Genomic DNA, 18,524 nt, shown 5'->3' on the forward strand with positions numbered 1-18,524 from the left:
TGCAGACATAGCCTTTTTCTTAAGGCTATGAAAAGGCCTTAAGAAAAGGGCCATAGAAAAAGAAAACTTAACTGTCTGGAAGCAAACGAGTGATGTTGTTGTCAGCTCAAATCAAGGAAAAGAGTGAACTTTGATTTCCTGGGAGTTCTTGAAAAGAGATATTTGAAGGAAAGTAATGAAGAAACGAAACAATCTCCAGATGAGTAGAGTCACAGGGAAATGTTGATCAGTTCAAAGAGCCTGGCAACCATACGTTGAAGCAGTGATGTCAAATCTCATCTGTTAAAGAGCTTCAGACTTGGTCAGAAGTTGAATGGGAGACCTCCAAGGAACATATAAGGGCTGTAGGAAGTGATGTTAATTAGCTGTCGTTTCTCTCTCAGTACTGAGCAAATGTCCCACCATGGTGCTGAAGTCTTTAAACTACAGTTGTAAAAGGTGCTCGGCTTTAGTTTTCAAGATTAACAACCCATGGAGATAAATGAAGCAGTTTAGCCTGTCTATTGTCTCAGGATGACAGCACAACCATGACTGCTAGAAATATATTTTTTATTTTTAAATAAAAGCTTAGATTCTAGAGCAGCTATTTGATGACAAATATATTTAATAATAGTATTAATCAATGAAAATATGTGAATAAGATCCAAGAAATGTTAGCAACAAGACAAGCCAATCCAACATGCTTTTTCATTCTTATTCCTGCTTTTTCACTGAATGTTTCAAACTTCATCTAATCTAGAAACAAATTCAGGTACATGTTGATTAAACCCACTTGCACAGTACACATTACTTCAATCATCTTCCCATATACCACGTTTGTTTATCACCATTTCCACTAAATATATTTGCAATGTTCTTCAAATCCTTAGGACTATAGCCTTTGTCAGTATCTTAAGATCAGCATTAAGTAGCAAAATGCGTGTGCACAAGTTGAACAGGCACGTTTCTGCTTGGTACAGCTGAGCCATAACTGATGCTCCTTGTAAAGTACATGAAAACTGAAACTTTGCAAGCAAACATCTCTGTTTCTGATGGAAAAGTTTGCTTGACATCTCACTGATGGATGAATTCTGTACATTTTGGCTAGCTAGTTAGCCTGGCCTGGCAATTTATTTGATGGTAGTAGTGTAATTGCTTTGTAAATTTCTGCTATTGATATGTATTTTCACAGTTGTGCATGTTTATCCAGAGCAGGGTATTTCTGCAAATAAATTATCTAATTGTTCAGCCGAAAATTTGATTTGCAGTTCCAAGATTCGTTCACTCTTCGCCAAACCAGCTGCCAAACTACATTTCATATGTTCTTTTCTTTCTCAGTTGCCAACCCACTAAATATTTGGATTTGTTTCTGTGTACATACAGTTCGGTCTCAAAATAATGATGTGATCATTGGCAGAGCCAGACTTTGCAAATGTGGGGAGGGAGGATGATGGATCATTGATGAGGTCTGCACTCCCCCACTTTTGCTGCCACTGCCACCTCCTCCTCCTTGCTGCACCCCAAGTGGGGTGATGGCGTGTGGTAGCACAAGCCTGCCCTGCACTCACCTGACTGTGGCAGCTTCTGTCCTGCAGGGCTAGACCTGACTCCCCACTCTGGGTCTTGCAACATGCTACACAGCGTTGCAGCACCATTCAGATTTGGCCCTGCCAGGTTGAATCAAATTTGAGTGAATGGTGTTGTTATATGGTGTACAGGGTCACAGCACCCTGTGACCCCATGTACCATCTTACAATATCCTGGGTGGGAAGCCAGTCCAGTCCTGTGGGACAGGAGCAACTGCTCTTGTGAAATGGTGCCATCCATACACTTAAAGGCTGCTGGGGTGGAAGGGAGCAGTCCCCACCCCCCGTCCCCTTGCCCCCATTAGCTCAAGCCCTGGTAGTAATATTGTTTTACCAACTTACGGGTTTCTAGTGAAAATAACTATTAGTCTTATATGGGTCTTAATATAAGAAATGTTTTTATTTTTCCCCCAAGGTTTTTAATTCCTTTCTTGCCATGTATGCATATCTGGTGAGAAGCTATTCATTTTAGTGGTGCATTCTCAAAACATAAGTTTAAGTGTTGTTATTGATAAGCGGTAAGTACAATTGTGCACTACACAAATACTTAATGTCATTGTAGCGGGGAGGCGTGCTCTTCCTCAGAGGCGGACGTGGAGGGAACACCACAAGCCTCCTGGTGGGCGGAATCAAGAGGGCCATGCCCCACATGCTGGAACCAGAGGGGTGGGACAGGAAGAGGAAGTATAAAAGGCCGGCTCAGCAGCTCAGTTGGAGAGGAGTTGCTGAGGGAGACAGATGCTTAGTTCCTACTGCTGGAGCGGGACGCTGAGGAGAACCACAGTTGCCCTGGGGACCTACCTGAGCTTCCAGAGAGCCCTGCCACTCCCAACGCTGAGGAGCTGCTACTGCTACCTTTGGCGGTGTATACTGGGGAGACTGAGGATGACCCCTGGATGCAGGTACACCTGTGGGGGAGAGTAGGAAGGAGCCAAGGGGAACCAGACTACCGTCTGGCTGTGGTGCCACTGGAAACACAGTCAGTGTGTTGCGGCTAGATTCCCCGCTGACCCAGTGGCAGACCACTTTGCCACTGTTAGGGCCCTGGGCTGGGACATGGTGGAGTTGGGGAGGCTCGCGTCCCTCCAGCCACACCACCCCTGGGGTGGCAGTACTTCACCTCCTTAGGCCATGAGGCCTGCGTTTGTCTGTCGTCCACCAGAGCCAGGATGACAGACTGTGCTTGGTGCTCATCCATGCCAGAGCCCCATAGACTGTGTTTGGTGCTACAGCTCTGCCTGACTGCAGGCCAGAGCCCTGACTGTTTGTGGCCCCGCCCTGCTAGAAGGCCAGGGCCCATAGACTACCGCTAATTCCCCCTTTTTTATGTTTGGAGAATACTCTAGCAGACCAAACTGCGAGGAGACATGGACTCCCTCAGAGGCAGACACGGAGGGACGGCCATGCCAGTTTAGTCACAAACATAAAGCACCTCTCAGCAGAGGCTCTCAAGTACTTTACAAACATTAATTGCATCTCAATACTCCTGTAAAGTACGTGAATATTATTGTTCTCATAATTATTTTGCAGCTGGATACACTGAGACGCAGAGTGGCTGCAATTTGCCCAAGAGGTCACGCAGGATCACTGGCACTACAGTTGGCCATGGCACCTGAGCATGCCAATGCCTGACCCTTGCTCTACTCACTACACAACATTGTAGTTCTTTACCTAGGATAATCTTGCAAAGATTCAGGCAGTGGCAAGAGACTCTCACAAGTTTTGAAGGATCAAAGAAGTGTCCAACAGTTTGGATGCTTATCTATATCTTATCCAAACTTTTTGTGGTCCCCCCCTTGACTACAACCTTCTAGTTCAGAGGTGGGCAAACTACAGCCCGGGGGCCACATCTGGCCCTCCAGATGTTTTAATGCAGCCCTCAAGCTCCCATGGGGCTCCTGGAAGCAATGGCATGTTCCCCCTCCAGTTCCTACAGGTAGGGGCAACCAGGGGGCTTGCATGCTACCCCCAAGCACCACCCCCGCAGCTCCCATTGGCTGGGAAACACAGCCAATGGGAGCTGCAGGGGAGGCACCTGCAGACAGGGCAGCACAGAGAGGCCACGCCTCCACATAGGAGTGGGGTGGGGGCATGCCGTTGCTTCTGGGAGCTGCTTCAGATAAGCGCTGTTCTGGAGCCTGCAATGCTGACCCTCTCCTGTGCCCTGCCCCCCTGCCCCAGCCCTGATCCCCCTCCTACCCTCCGAACCCCTTGGTCCCAGCCCAGAGCACCCCCCACACCCTAACCCCCAATTTCGTGGGCAGTCATGGCCCACCGTACAATTTCCATACCCAGATGTGGCCCTCGGGCCAAAAAGTTTGCCCAGCCCTGTTCTAGTTAATCCCAGGTTCTAAATTACCTCCTTCCTGCCCTGTAACCTTTAATAGACTTTTGGTGACAAACAAATGGGTATATACTATCCAGGAACAGTCATGTGTAGCTAGTTGTACACAATACAACACACATTCCCTCTGGGATTATTGAGTCTTGTATGTGTGAAATTGTATTTAAATGTAAATAACTTATCATAACTTCTAACAAGCAAGGCCCCTTGATGAGTGCTACTGGAGGCCAAATGAGTGATGACTCTTGTTGTTGCAAGGTTAGCTGCTACTGACAGAAAATGGATTGCAAGAGGAATTATGCTTTCCAAGGTACTTAAAGGATTCCTAATGGAGTCATGGTCCATTACCTGATTGAAAAACTAAAAATAGTGATGACTATTGGTATCTTAATATATGTACATTTAATAGCTTAATTTAAGAAACAAATTGTATCAGTCATGTTGTATAAAATACACTTGTCTCATCAGTATCTGACTATAAAGGAGGCCTGCACAAAACAGGGGGGATGGGGGTGGCTTCCTGCCCCTCTTTATGGTTCTGTGTTTGTACAGCTCCCAGTGCAATGGGGTCTTGGTCCATGACTGGGACTACTAGGTGCTATGGTAATACAGGTAATAATAATAATAGTCATAATAATTAAAGGGCTGGAATGTGTTGGGTTTTTTTAAACAGAAATCAAAATTATTTTCTCCTTGTTTCTTATGCTGCAGTTGAATTTATAATGTAACATATTCAGAAGCGGCTGAGTGACTTAGGTGCTGAAGTTCCTTTTGAAAATGGGATTCAGGCTCCTAAGTCCAAGAGCCTTTCAATGAGCCTGAAGGCCCAGATTCTCAAAGGTGCTTAGGTACCTAACTCCCATTGAAATCAGGCTCCTAAGTCACAAAGATGCTGTTGAAAATGTTACCCTTTGTCTGTCCTGGCACTCTCTAGAGCAGGGATGGGCAAACTTTTTGGCCCGAGGGTTACATCGGGGTTGCAAAACTGTATTGAGGGCTGGGTAGGGAAGGCTGTGCCTCCCCAAACACCCTGGCCCCTGCCCCCTACCCACCTCCTTCCACTTCCCGCCCCCTGACTGCCCCCCTCAGAACCACTGACTCATCCAACCCCTCTGTCCCCTGACTGCCCCTATCCCCTATCCACACCCTCACTCCCTGACAGGCCTCCGGGACTCCCACGTCTAGCCAACCCCCCCCCATTTCCCATCCCTTGACCGCCCCTCGCTGAACCTCCACCTCATCCAAATGCCCCCTGTCCCCTGACTGGCCCCTGGGACTCCCTGCCCTTTATCCAATTCCCTCCCCCCACTCCCTGCTCCCTTACCATGCTGCTCAGAGCATGTCTGGCAGCCGTGCCACCCAACCGGAGCCAGCCATGCCTCCGTGCTGCCCAGCAGGAGCTTGCAGCCATGCCGCCCAGAGCGCTAGCAGTGAGGCGAGCCGAGGCTGCGAGGGAAGGAGAGGGGGCAGCGGGGGAGGGGGTTAGCCTCCCTGGCCGGGAGCTCAAGGGCTGGGTAGGACGGTACCGCAGGCTGGATGTGGCCTGCAGGCTGAGGTTTGCTCATCTCTGCTATAGAGAAACAAGGTGGGTGAGGTAATGTCAATTATTGGACCAACTTCTGTTGATGAGAGACAAGCGTTCAAACCACACAGAGCTCTTCTTCCAGTCACTGGCGCTCTCTAGACATTTGGAGATCTAGTAAAATTGTGACATTACAAGAGACAGTTCTCCTTTTTCTAAAATGTTAATTAGTCATTAAAGTTTCCTGTCATTTTAATTAAGCTATGTGAAAGATTCCATAATATGTCTGAGACCTCTAGCAAAACCAAGGAGGACCAGACTTGTCATTCCTGATATTTCTAAGACCAAAATCAGGCAGGAGGGGGAAAATCTTTCAGGCCTTCATTATTATGTTTCAGAAAAGGGCAAACTTCCATTTTTATCTTTGCAGGTCACCCTTAAGGAAAATGCTTCCGGGAGAATTATTTTTGGAATCCTATTTTAAAAGTCAGGTTCCTAAACTAGGCCTCTCAGTTCATCACTTTGGCACTCAGGAGTTTGGGTACCCAACAGCTGATTTAAATGCCCAAATGCAGAAAAGCTTGTCCTGATTTAGGCACTTATATGTACTATATGGAGCTACATAAATACAGTTATTCTTCAGAATGTCATTCTCACCAAAGATTACAAATGGCATAATAATGTTGGTGCTGTGGGAATTCTGCATAATGTATTAGTCAAATGGGGAATTCATAATTCTGAATCTTTTCCACGCTATATATAGAGCAAGAAAATTCCACCATAACTGAGAAAAAAATCTGTAAAGAAGGAGAAAAAAGATATTTGAACAATCAACACTAGCCCCATTGACTCGAAAGGAAAAAAGTGTTTCATATAAGCAATAACAAGCCTGCCTTTTGGATAAGTTTTTTTTTTGTTTTGTTTCTAATCTTGGCTGCACAAGAAAAAATGACTAATATATGGCCATACCTCTTGCACTGAAGGTAATGGCAGAAACTACAACTACAGTACAATCTCTTTCTGTTAAGTCTTTTGGATGTAATTGGCTAGGATTGTTCCTGGAGTCAGTCCACACCACCTTTAACCCTACTCAAAGAGATGACAATTTTTTCCCATTTCTGTGTTTAAAGACTGCCAATTTTTCATGTTATATATATATACACAGAACTATTTAAAAACAACAACATAAGTCCCTATTCAGCAAATTACATTAGCATGTACCTAGGTTTAATTTAAGAAAACGTGTATTAAGCGGTTAAGTTAAAAGTTAAGCATGTGTTTAAGTGCTTTGAATCACAGCTATACTTCAGAAGGTGCTTTATGTCAATTCATAATTCCAGTTGACACCTGAAAAGTGCAATGCTTTCTGACAGATTCTGAGTGTCCCCAAATTGAAGGAACAATGCATTTGTGTGGAGGGGGGTATGTGACCAAATGCACCACTGTATTCACATCCTAAACACCACTGTAATCTTTGTACAAAGTATGCCCTGTGAGGCATCATTTGAAAACTTTTAGCTTGCTGATCAATAATCAGGGCTGGCTCTAGGCACCAGCGCTCCAAGCATGTGCTTGGGGCGGCACTTTCCAAGGGGTGGCACTCCGGCTCCTTTTTTTTTTTTTTTTTTTTTTGCTTGGGGCGCAAAAAGCTGGGAGCCGGCCCTGAGCGGAGGTGAGCTGCGGCAGTGGGGGGTGCGGGGAGGGCCGCAGGAAGTAACCCGGGGGGGGCAGAGGAACCACTCCCCCCCAGCTCACCTCCGCTCCACTGCCACCTGCTCCCCCGAGCACGCCGCCGCTCCGCTTCTCCCCCCTCCCTCCCAGGTTTGCCATGTGAATCAGCTGTTTTGCGGCAAGCCTGGGAGGGAGCGGGGAGAAGCGGAGCAGTGGCAGCGCGCTCAGGGGAGCAGGTGGAGCGGAGGTGAGCTGCGGTGGTGGGGGCATGGGAGGGCCACAGGAAATAACCCAGGGGGGGCAGTGGAACTGCTCCCCCCCAGCTCACCTCTGCCTCCTCCCCCGAGTGCGCCGCCGCTCCATTTCCCCCCTCCCTCCCAGGGGAAATGCGGTGCGCCCGGGGGAGGAGGTGGAGCCGGAGATTTGGGGAAGGGGTTGGAATGGGGCCAGGGGGCACGGGAAATTTATTTTGTTTGGGGCGGCAAAAAACTTGGAGCCGGCCCTGTCAATAATATCATGGTAAAATGTGTGTAGCTATATTTTATGTAAAGTTATGAATATAAGATGAAGTTATGACTGAAATGTGTTTACCAGACAAGTCCAGGGAGTGAGTAAACCAGTTTCTCAAAGATAAAGGACAAGCTAACACCTCTAGCCAGGTGTTATCAAAGTTGATTGGCAATCGCTGATCAAGTGGCCACACGAACAACAATATGGAAAATCCTCACAGCTGGAAGGAACTTTATCGAGGGGTAACCCTCAGGAAAATGCATTTCAAAAGGTGACTGGAATTAAAAAGAGAGGGACCAAAACAACCCAGGTATTCTGTCTCTCTCTCTCTTTCATCTAAGAAAACAAAGGACCCAGCCTTTGGACTTTGGGAGGGGTTCTGACCTGAGAACTTGGTCAGCCCTGTTGCTGGGAACATATGGGAAGAATTTTACCTTGAAAGAAGTTTAGTTTAAGTCTTAGTTACTAGAAAGTGTTTTATCTTTATTTCTCTTGTAACCATTTCTGACTTTAATGCATTATAGTTGTACTCACTTAAAATCTCTCTCTTTGTGGTTAAATAAACTTGTTTTATTCTTTAATCAAACTACGGTAATCCAGTGTTGTGTTTAAACTTGTTTGATAACTCCAGTTACAGTAGCAAATTGTTGTACATTGACCCTTTACAGGGCCGGCTACAAGTTTTTTGCCGAGCCTGGGAGGGAGGGGGGAGAAGCAGAGCAGTGGCGTGCTCAGGAGAGCAGGTGGCAGTGGAGCGGAGGTGAGCTGGGGGGGAGCGGTTCCTCTGCCCCCCCCAGGTTACTTCCTGCGGCCCTCCTCATGTCCCCCACCACCGCAGTTCACCTCCGTTCAGGGCCAGCTCCCGGCTTTCTGCGCCCCAAGCAAAAAAAAAAAAAGCCGGAGTGCCACCCCTTGGAAAGTGCTGCCCCAAGCACATGCTTGGAGCGCTGGTGCCTAGAGCCGGCCCTGTTTACAGAGGCAACAGACCTCTAATAGCTGAACTGTCCAGGAAGGGTTTGGGCAGTGCAAAACAGATGTTTTGGGGGAAAATCCAGGACTTGGAGTGTGTTGAGGATCATCCTGCAAGTAGTAACTAAGGCTGCTAGAAGCCAGCGTGTGACCGGTCAGTTGCTGACAGATTGTGAGAGGCCGAGGTTGGGAGTTATACCAGCAAGGCATTGTGAGGCACCCAAGATTGAAGGGCAGCTGGTGACACAACCTCTCACTGATCTGGATTGCACCCCGGAATGGGAAAGGGAGATATTATATTTTATTTATTTAATCTGACTCTGAATTGCTCGTTTCACATATTCAAAAACCATGAGTCAAGCCCCAAAATTGATGAGAATTTAATGCTTTACAGCTTCTTTGTATCTTCTGGGGTTTGAGCCATTTCATACATAGAGAAGAACATGGAGTAGGTCACTGAGGTAAGAGCAGAAGACTTGAATGTGGCTGTTGAGACTTCAATTGTCATTACAGTGGAAAGATTAAGAAGAATAAGATAAAAGACAAGTCTGAGATTTAGCCCATAGTGAAACGTGTGTATGACTTAGAAAGTGAGGACAAGAGTTGAAACTTGATACAGCACATGGGAGAACCAGTGGAACAGAACTTAATTTATGCCGGTGCTCAGTGCCAGCACCTCTTTTCATGCCAGGGCACAGACCCAGCTCCTTTTCCGCCATGAATCGTGTCATGCATGCAAGGTCACACCAGCAGGGGGCGGAGCAGCATGCTCTGCAAAATGGCATTGTCCATGTGGCCCTCTCTGCTTGAGCCCTGGCACCTCTTTCTTTACAAATTAAGCACTGCAGTGGAATGATTAAAAGAGGGCAAGGACATGGCAATGATGATATCACCATGCAATGTCACATTTTTCAGCTGGCATATTCAAAGAGGCCTAAGGGAATTTGTGGCCCAACACTGATGGATAGACCCCTTTGAAAATCCCAGTTTACACTGCTACATAAATGCCCTCCCATTGAAACGCTCGCCTTGCAGAAACCACACTCCAGCAATGGAGATTTGATGGCAGGAGACAGGTGGCCACATGGGGAAGCAGATGGCTTTTTCTTTTCTCCCTGCTTTCCACTGATACTCTTTGGAGTGGTGGCACAACTAGATGATGCTGCAACACAAATATCAGGCTGTGATGTGCTTTAACCTCATATGACTGCCAAATTCAGATCTATGTTTGGCTTCAATTTGCAAATGTAACGTGCTTGTTGGGATGGGATTTTCTGTTCCAATACATTTGTTCACTTCTAATCTACATTTTCTTCATTCTCTTTCTGTTATTTATTGCTAGATGGCTCACTAACCCAGCAGATACAGTAATTTCTCTTTGAATATATCTTATTACTCATCTGTATCTTTCCAACTCATTATTAAACACATCCTCTCTTCTTCCACAGAATTCCTCTCTTCAAATTAAAGTCCTTGGTTTTACTTTTTTTATTTCCCAATTCATTCCCATTTCAGACCATTTTAGATTAACATCACAATTTTTTAAATTTCCCCCGTGTTTACTTTTTCAGCTTAGTCCTGTATCTGATACACAAATTGCTTTTTTCCATTGAAATGAGTACCAACTAGTGATTGGACAATTAAAATTCTTTAATATAAGTCTGACCCTTTTCTCTCCTTGAAGTAGTCTCTTCCACCTGCTGTTCCCTGACCAAGTTGTTTGTTAACAGATAGCAAATCTAGCTACCACTTTATACTCATTTACTCTCTAATTTCTCCAGTTTGAGGCCATAATACTCCATATTTATTTATTTTATCATCTCCCACTTCTGGACTCTCCCTTATAAAAATTATTCCTCTTCACCCTTCCTAATGTATCGTTATAGAAAGACAAACAAACGTTTGGCTCTGGCTCCACTGAGATTGACGTCCCTGCCAGGTTTTGGTTAGGTCCATAATAGTTGTCATACATGTGTTTCTGCTGCTTCATGCATTGGTACATGGGCACATTAGAATTAGAAGTTTCCCTCAAGTATATTTGTTACTTGGATTTTGGCTCTCATCATTAGATTTTTTTTCTTCTCTTTAGTCCTCTGCTGTTAGTTATTTTATTCTTAAGCACTCTTTTCTCGCTGCCTTCCTGTATGTTTCAGAGTAAATGTTGCCTCATGGTAAAAGCATAAGATTGAGACTCGGAATTTCTGGCTCCTATTCCCAGCTCTGTGACTAACTCACTTTGTAACCTTGATGAAGTAATTATTATTATTTGTATTACCACATAGTTGTCCTGGTCACAGACTAGGACCCCATTGTGCTGGGTGCTGCACAAACATAGGTCCTACTCCAAAGACTTTATAACTAGATAGAAGACAAGAGGCAACAGGCAGACAAGCTATTGGGAAGGGAATACATAGAAACAATAAGACAATCCTGGTCAGTGTGACAGACAGTGGTCTCAGCACACTAGCGGCCTGACCATTGTCAAGATTTTTGTAGGCATCATTGAAAAGGAAAGTTTTTGAGGGGAGATTTGAAGGCAGATAATGAGTTAGTTTTGCAGTTGTTCTCAGGTTGCTCCTCCCAAGCATGAGTTACAGCATGGGGAAAAGTGCAAAGCTGCTGTTTGAAAATGTAAGAAGTGGGCAATGGAGGCTGGCATCGTGAGCTGATCGGAGGTGGTGTTGGTATTTCAATAGTGAATGAGAGACAATAGGTAGAGGGGGGACAGGCCATGAAAGTGAAGACAAGTAGCTTATATATAACCCTCTCTGGAACTGATTGTTCCTGACCAATTACTCTAAGCCTCTAGGGGACTTGCCGCTGGACTACAGCAGCAATGGCTTCAGAGGCTCAGGACTCTTGTTTCCAAGATTGCCTAGAGACCAGAGTGGAGATAGAACAAGCTGTAAGTTACTACCAGAGCCGATCATAAGCCAGAATTCAGAGACTGAAGGTTTGGTTTTATTTTCAGTTTTGGCTGTCATTGGTGTGAAGCAGAGACACAAGTATCAGATCTTGGGAAATCCCGGTTAAACTACCATTCCTACCCAAAGTGAAACTTTTAAACTCTGTTTGTGGTTACTGGGTCAGTGAAAAATGTCAGCCCAAAAGAGACCAGCAACCCACAAGGTGGAGGAGTGATTCCAAGTCAGCCAAGGGCCAACCAACTTTTTTAAATATATATATCCAGTAAATTGCTGATTCTCAACTATCATCTGCCTAGGCAGGTGCTGGCAGCTGGGTGGTTTAGGTCTATTGTAACTATTAGGAGGTGGAGGGTTTAGGGCAGGGGTCGGCAACCTTTCAGAAGTGGTGTGCCGAATCTTCATAAATTTACTCTAATTTAAGGTTTCACATGCCAGTAATACATTTTAACATTTTTAGAAGGTCTCTTTTTATAAGTCTATAATATATAACTAAACAATTGTTGTATGTAAAGTAAATAAGGTTTTTAAAATGTTTAAGAAGCTTCATTTAAAATTAAATTAAAATGCAGAGCCCCCCAGACTGGTGGCCAGGACCCAGGCAGTGTGAGTGCCACTGAAAATCAGCTCGCGTGCCGACTTCGGCACCTGTGCCATAGGTTGCCTACCCCTGGTTTAGGGTATTGTTACTATTTTATTATTCTAGATACTCTGAATCTTTTCTTATTCTTTGTTCCCTGTACCTACTAAAGTTCCCCCTGTCATTGTATTGTTACTTTGGGGACTGCAATAATTACTTTATTCCTTGTGTATTGGTGTACGCTCTTGATATTATTATTTGGTAGTAAACATTTTCCCAAGGGGCAGCACCCTTTGTGATTGAGGCACTAGGAGGGGCCCCCTTGTGGGAGGCAACCATATGCTTGAAGTGATAGAAGAGAAGCTGCTCCAAGCAACAGGCAAAAGGGAGAAGGCTTAAGCCATGTCTCAGGGCAAGGGTTACATATGTTTGATGCAATAGTGTGGGGGAGCCAGAGGAGGCATTCAAAGAGAGGGATGACATGGTCACAGCAAGGGGCCAGGAAAATCATCTTTGCAGCCCCACTCTGAAATGGATATAGGAGGGTCAAGATCACATTTGTCAAGACTATAGTGAAGGATGTCACACAGTCGAGACATGAGATGGTGTGAGCCTTAGCTGTGTGGATGGATTGGAAAGGCCATATTTTAGAGAAGGCATGCAGAAAGAATCAGCAAGATTTAGACATAACCTGGATGTGAGGACCTAGAGAGAGGTCGAAATTGAAGATAAAGCCCAGAATACAGGCCTGAGTGACATGTAGGATGGTGGTATTGTCCACAGTGCTTGAAAAAGGAGATAGCAGGGATGACTTGGGGGGGGAGATTAAGAGCTCTGTTTTAGCCAGGTTCATCTTGAGCTGATGGCTAGTGGAAAATGACTGTCATGTTCTGCCCAACCCCAGTGAGGGATTTTGTCACCAAGGGCCCTGTAATCCCTGGTGCTTTAAAGTTTTTGTGGCTGTAACCCCTGGCTTGGGACACTCACAGTCAACAAGGATACAGCTCACATACTGAGAGCTGCAAATCCTTGGATCAGCAACTCAGAGTCCAGCAGCCTGCCTAGGGCACAACAGCATCACCCTGGCTTCCAACAGCACTTGTTACTGCTTCCAGGGTGACCCACACACACCACCCCCAGTCTGGGGCAGCAGGTCTTGAACATGGGTCCAAAGGGCACATAGGACCTAGGCAGTCCCAACCTATCATTCAGTGACCTGCTAACAGCTCCCAGAATAGCAGTTGAACTCTGACAGAAGACTCCTGTCCTGGGATCTAATCAGTGGAACACTAGGGGTCGTGTCTGGTTCCCAGATTCTTTTTAACCCAAGCACTGGAGCAGAAAGTGGTCTGTGTAACTTTGGACAGCTTCCCTTGCACTACCTGCTCCTACTGTCTGACTCTGATCACCTGGTTACTGGACCCTGCCTGCCTCCTGACACCTGATTCCTGGTTTGCCTGCTGGTCTGTCTTAGACTCTACCTCCTGCTATGTGACCCCTGACTCTTGCTCTGACCACTATGTCAGACTCCCCATATCCTGGTCATGACAGCACCAAATCTTCCCAAAACATTTTGCCTTGAAGTATCCAGCCCTTTCCTGGATCACTCAGAGAAATAATAAGATTTGGTTGCTCCTTTAAACGGACAAAAGCATATTACAACTTATTAATATAGCTGGGGTAAATACACCCTTCCCTTCAAACACAACACTGAGTTGGTTTATAATAAAAATAAAATAAATGTATTGACAATAGGACATACAACATGATGCCAAATAAAAGTAGTGATGCTTACAAATAAATAAAAGTGAAAACACACATCTAAAAGCCTAAAACTTAATCTAGCAAGGTACAGGCTTTGTTCAAGATGTTTTTTCTCATCAATCATTCTTCTTCCCAGCCATGGCTGACTTTCCCTCGGTTAGGACCCACCACAGAAGTACAAGGTGATGGCTTCCTTTATCTTTCTAGATGAAAAGATTTTTGCCTAAGCAGGTTACTCACCTTTATTCAATTCCCAGAGGCTTCAAACCCTGTTGGTTGAAGGACTCATCTTTCTCAAATAGCTCTGGCCCCTTGTATCTGTCTAGTTATGGATCCCAAAGATGGCTTCTGTGCTTGTTTATATCTATCAGACTTCAATGACCTTGTTTCAAGAGCAGGATGACCGCATTCTGTTTTTCCTTTCCTGCTGACTTCTACATAAAGGGGGCTTCCCTTGTTTTTGGTCACACCTTGCTTAATTTCTTTGGAGCTGCATAGATAGCTGCCTACCCTCCTGTTTGGGGAAAGCCTGTTTCTTTGATCACAGACTGTAGAGCATAATATCAGTGCATATTCTTAATTCATAATTCCTCCAACAGTGTTAATACATACATTTCATGATGATATTAATCACCAATGTGTCACAGTTTTTTATAAAATACCTTGCTCACTATACTTCTATAACTCAGTAATATTGTATACAATCAGCTGATTCAGTTGCTTAACACTTGAGATTCAGGCCCCTGCCTTTATAGACCAGTAAACCTTTGCAATGTATTCTTTGAAAAGTAAAACTCAGATGAAGCCTCTCTCTCTCTTGTTAGCTAAGTAAACCCCAGATTGCTTGATGGAGCCCAGCTGAGACGGAACAGGTGGAGCTAGTATAAAGTCAGGAAGCTGGCAGCAGAAAGGAGCTATAATGATGTTATGGATGTTAGAGAAGGAAGACAGGAAATCCAGGAGGAGAGTAGAAACCTCAGGAGCTCTAGGCCCTGAAGGAAGGGTTTATCCACAAGGGTGGTGGAGTACAAGCTTGAAAAAGGCAGAGTAGGGAAATATTCAGGGAAACAGTAGTAAGGAGGGACATTGTAGACCTTAGCTACTGATTCAAGCAGGGCTGCCCGGGGGGGGTGCAAGTGGGGCAAGTTTCCACAGGCCCGGGGTTCTGCGAGCCCTGGCCCGGTGGTGGTCCGGGTCTTTGGTGGCATTTCGGCGGCGGGGGGGCCCTTCAGTGCCGCCGAAGACGCGGAGCGAGTGAAGGGTCCCCCGCCACTGAGATGCTGCCGAAGACCCGGACCACCGCCGGGTGAGTACAAGTGCCGCAGTTCCCCTGCTTTGCCCCAGGCCTCCTGAATCCTCTGAGCAGCCCTGGATCTAGGATCCCTGAGCTGGAACCCCAGAGTAGAGGGTGGGTCTGGGTTCCCCCTGCAGCTGCTAGTGAAGTGGCATAGTCAAGGCAGTGGATTTGGAGATGCCTGGTTCATCCTGTGAGACCTGGATATGCCCAGAAAGGGAAAACGCACAAGTGACCTGACTGGAGGGCCAAGCCATGAAGAAGAGCACCCTGAGTCTCAGAGAGAGGGACAGCAGTGTGTGTGAATGAGAGACAGAAGGGGTGTTGGACCTGGAAGGAGCTAATCCCCAGAGCAGCCAGGAGGAGGTGCCCTAGTGGTGAGTGAACCGTGAACCCCTGACACTACCCATTGTTTAGGCATCACATTTAAATAGTGAAATTTTTAGAATATTGCTCTTTTTGTAGGGTTTGAAATGAAGTTAAAAGAAAAGAAGCATCTGTGAGCCAGGGACTTCTTGGTGCCCGCTGGCAGAGGACACAAGAGTGCATAAGATTACAGTTATCCCCTGGCTTTGGTATCCATATACTTGTTTGCCAGAGTGGGTCATGAAAGGTGTCTACTGAAAGTTTGTGTCCTGGTCCTTCTAATCACTGTGAGATATATCCACAAACAATATATGAGGAGTTCAATATGTAAACTGAAAATCATACTCTCAAGATGAGTTGGGATTTGTCGCCAAACGGCGATAATGTCTCCTGGCTGGAAAAAAACAAACAAACCTATCTACCATCTGGCTATATGTAGATTGAGTATTGTGTACTTCACAAAGGATGCCTGTTTACAGGCTGAGCAAAATTCAAATCAAGAGATTGTAAAGTCTCTGAGGAAGATTTTTGACATGAAAAAACAAGCAGTGGAGCTCTGGGCCCTTTAAATCGCCGATGGAGCCTTGCTGCCACTACCCTTAGGCTCCAGCAGTCAGGCTTGGGCAGCGCTTTAAAGGGCCCAGGGCTCCTGCCGCTGCAAGGGGCCCTTTAAATCGCCGACAGAGCCCTGCTGCCGCTACCCTGGGGCTCAGGCACCGGGGCTTGGGCAGCGCTTTAAAGGGCCCAGGGCTCCCCACAACGGCAGGAGCCCTGGGCCCTTTAAAGCGCTGCCCAAGCCTGACTGCTGGAGCCTAAGGGTAGTGGCAGCGAGGCTCCATCGGCGATTTAAAGGGCCCAGAGCTGCTGCAGGAAGCCCTGGGCCCTTTAAAGAGCCAGCCTGGGGAAGCCAGTCCAGTCCGGCATGGCATACCGGCTCTTGCCGGTACGCTGTACCAGCCCGTACCAGCTTAATTTCACCTCTGGGCTTTCCTCACAGTAAGGGTAGATGGTAGTGAGGTGCCTCTCAACCCTGGATATGCCCAGGAGCATCACAACATCCTTTTGTCAAGCAAATTCCTGTGGCTGAAACCAAACTGCTCTTCTGATTGAAAAGTAAAATAATCTTGAGCAAGATTCCAAGGCCTATGACACTTTTTTCCCTTGTGGAAAAGAAAATGGGTACAAAGGCAACATTTTATGACATCCAGAATGATCAGCTGTAAGAAAACAAGTACAAGCACTCATTTCTTTTTCCACAGAAAATGTATGACCCACAAGTGTGTCATAAATTAGTCAATTATATACAGATGTCAGGCTCTGCAAATGCTAGAATATTGGGTTTTACAAATTAGTACTACCTAGAAGATTTTATGGCAGTAAGTCCTAGTGATTAAAGTGTCAGTATAAAACACTGATTTTCACTGAAACAATCACCATAGAACCAACCCCTGTAATGATGGAATGTAATAATTAAATGCTTGGAAAAGCCCAAATGATAGAAAAGGAAAAAGTTCAAGTTATTTTAATTAGTAGTTTCACTGAAAATTAAAAAGAGCTGGTACGGCACTGCCAAGGTGGTCTCCATATGTTCTGGAAAGCATTCCAAAACACCAGTATTTGCATGGCAAACAAATAGACAGCAAAAGTTAAAAGTATAGGCATCATATAGCTGGACTAGTAGCACAGTGTTAGTATGTTTCAGCTAAAACACCCACATTTGGGGGATGATCTCATGTACTATACTCCATGTTCTCGGTTTGTAGAAGTTGTATACAGTCTGAAAGTGACAGTCAGGATTTCCTCAATTGTTTGTTTTTACTAGCACATATTCTTCACTTTCCATTCAGTCATCTATGAAGCTAAGAAGCTGCAATGACAGTAATACGTTCTTACTGTGATAATACAATTTACAGAACTACACAGTAATATCTAGGTGGAATTTCCTTAGCACATAATTTACTACTTATTCCCAGTATGAGGTTTAATCCTTCTGTAACTTTAGCGCCCTCGTGGCCAAGACAGAGTCTGCTTTGCAGGCAGCTCTGGCCAAGAGAAGGCGCGTGCAGGAATGCAGCAGGAAAAATCCCTTCCACCCCAGGGGCATCTGTTCCAAAAACCCCAGAGTGAACACACACACACCCACAGGAAAAGTACAATGGATATAAGAAAGGGAGATATTTATTTACAGAGGGATGAGAGGAGAAAAACAACAAGAGGAAATATAGGGGGAGCTGTAAAACAGGGTTGCATCCAAACCGAGGTAGCACAGTCTGACAGGGAAGACACCGAGCAATGTGTCTGCACAAAGAGTTCAGGAGTCCTAAGCAAAGTTCCAGTCTAGTGGTGAGTCTTGGGTGCTCCTGGTCATCTTTGGCACCAGTAAACTTTTTCCCCAACAAACCCCTCTGTTGCCCTCTTCTGTTGTTCTCTGCAAAGCCACACACAGCAACCACCTCCCCACTTAACCAGCCCCTGACTGCCCTGCGCTGCCTGATCCAACCCCTCCTCTCATTCCTGACTGCCCCCCTGGCACCCCTGCCCCATCCAACCACCCCTTCTCCCTGACTGCCCCAGGAACCCCTGCCTGCCCCCTGCCACCCCATCCACCCCCCCTCCTTCCTGACCGCCCCCCTGGGACCAATGCCCCCATTCAACACCTGTTCCCCTCCCTCTGACTGCCCTGACCCCTATCCACACCCCTGCCCCCTGACCAGCACCCCAAACTCCCCTGTCCTCTATCCAACACCCCCCTTCCCCACGCTCCCTGCCCCCTTACCGTGCTGCTTGGAGCACTAGTGACTGGGGGCGCTGCAGCCGCACCGCCCAGCTGGAGCCAGCTACGCACCGCGCAGCACAGAGCACCGGCTCAGGCCGGGTTCTGCAGCTGAGCTGCCCCAGGAGCTCGCAGTCCAACCACCCAGAGCATTGGGCTGGTGGCACAGCGAGCTGAGGCTGTGGGGGAGGGGGAACAGCAGGGGAGGGACTGGGGGCAAGCCTCCCGGGCCAGGAGCTGAG

The 18,524-nt window shown here is 46.3% G+C and overlaps 1 long non-coding RNA gene across 1 annotated transcript; it reads left to right on the forward strand.

Annotated features, from left to right (window-relative positions):
- Positions 1 to 2,331: 2,331 nt before the first annotated feature.
- On the forward strand, positions 2,332 to 6,021 carry LOC123366333. Its single transcript, XR_006578040.1, has 3 exons — positions 2,332 to 2,467; positions 4,112 to 4,219; positions 5,862 to 6,021. It is a non-coding gene; the product is annotated as an uncharacterized LOC123366333 (long non-coding RNA).
- The last annotated feature ends 12,503 nt before the right edge of the window (positions 6,022 to 18,524 follow it).

Source organism: Mauremys mutica, chromosome 3 (genome assembly GCF_020497125.1).
Source record: "Mauremys mutica isolate MM-2020 ecotype Southern chromosome 3, ASM2049712v1, whole genome shotgun sequence".
Taxonomy (NCBI): domain Eukaryota; kingdom Metazoa; phylum Chordata; order Testudines; family Geoemydidae; genus Mauremys; species Mauremys mutica.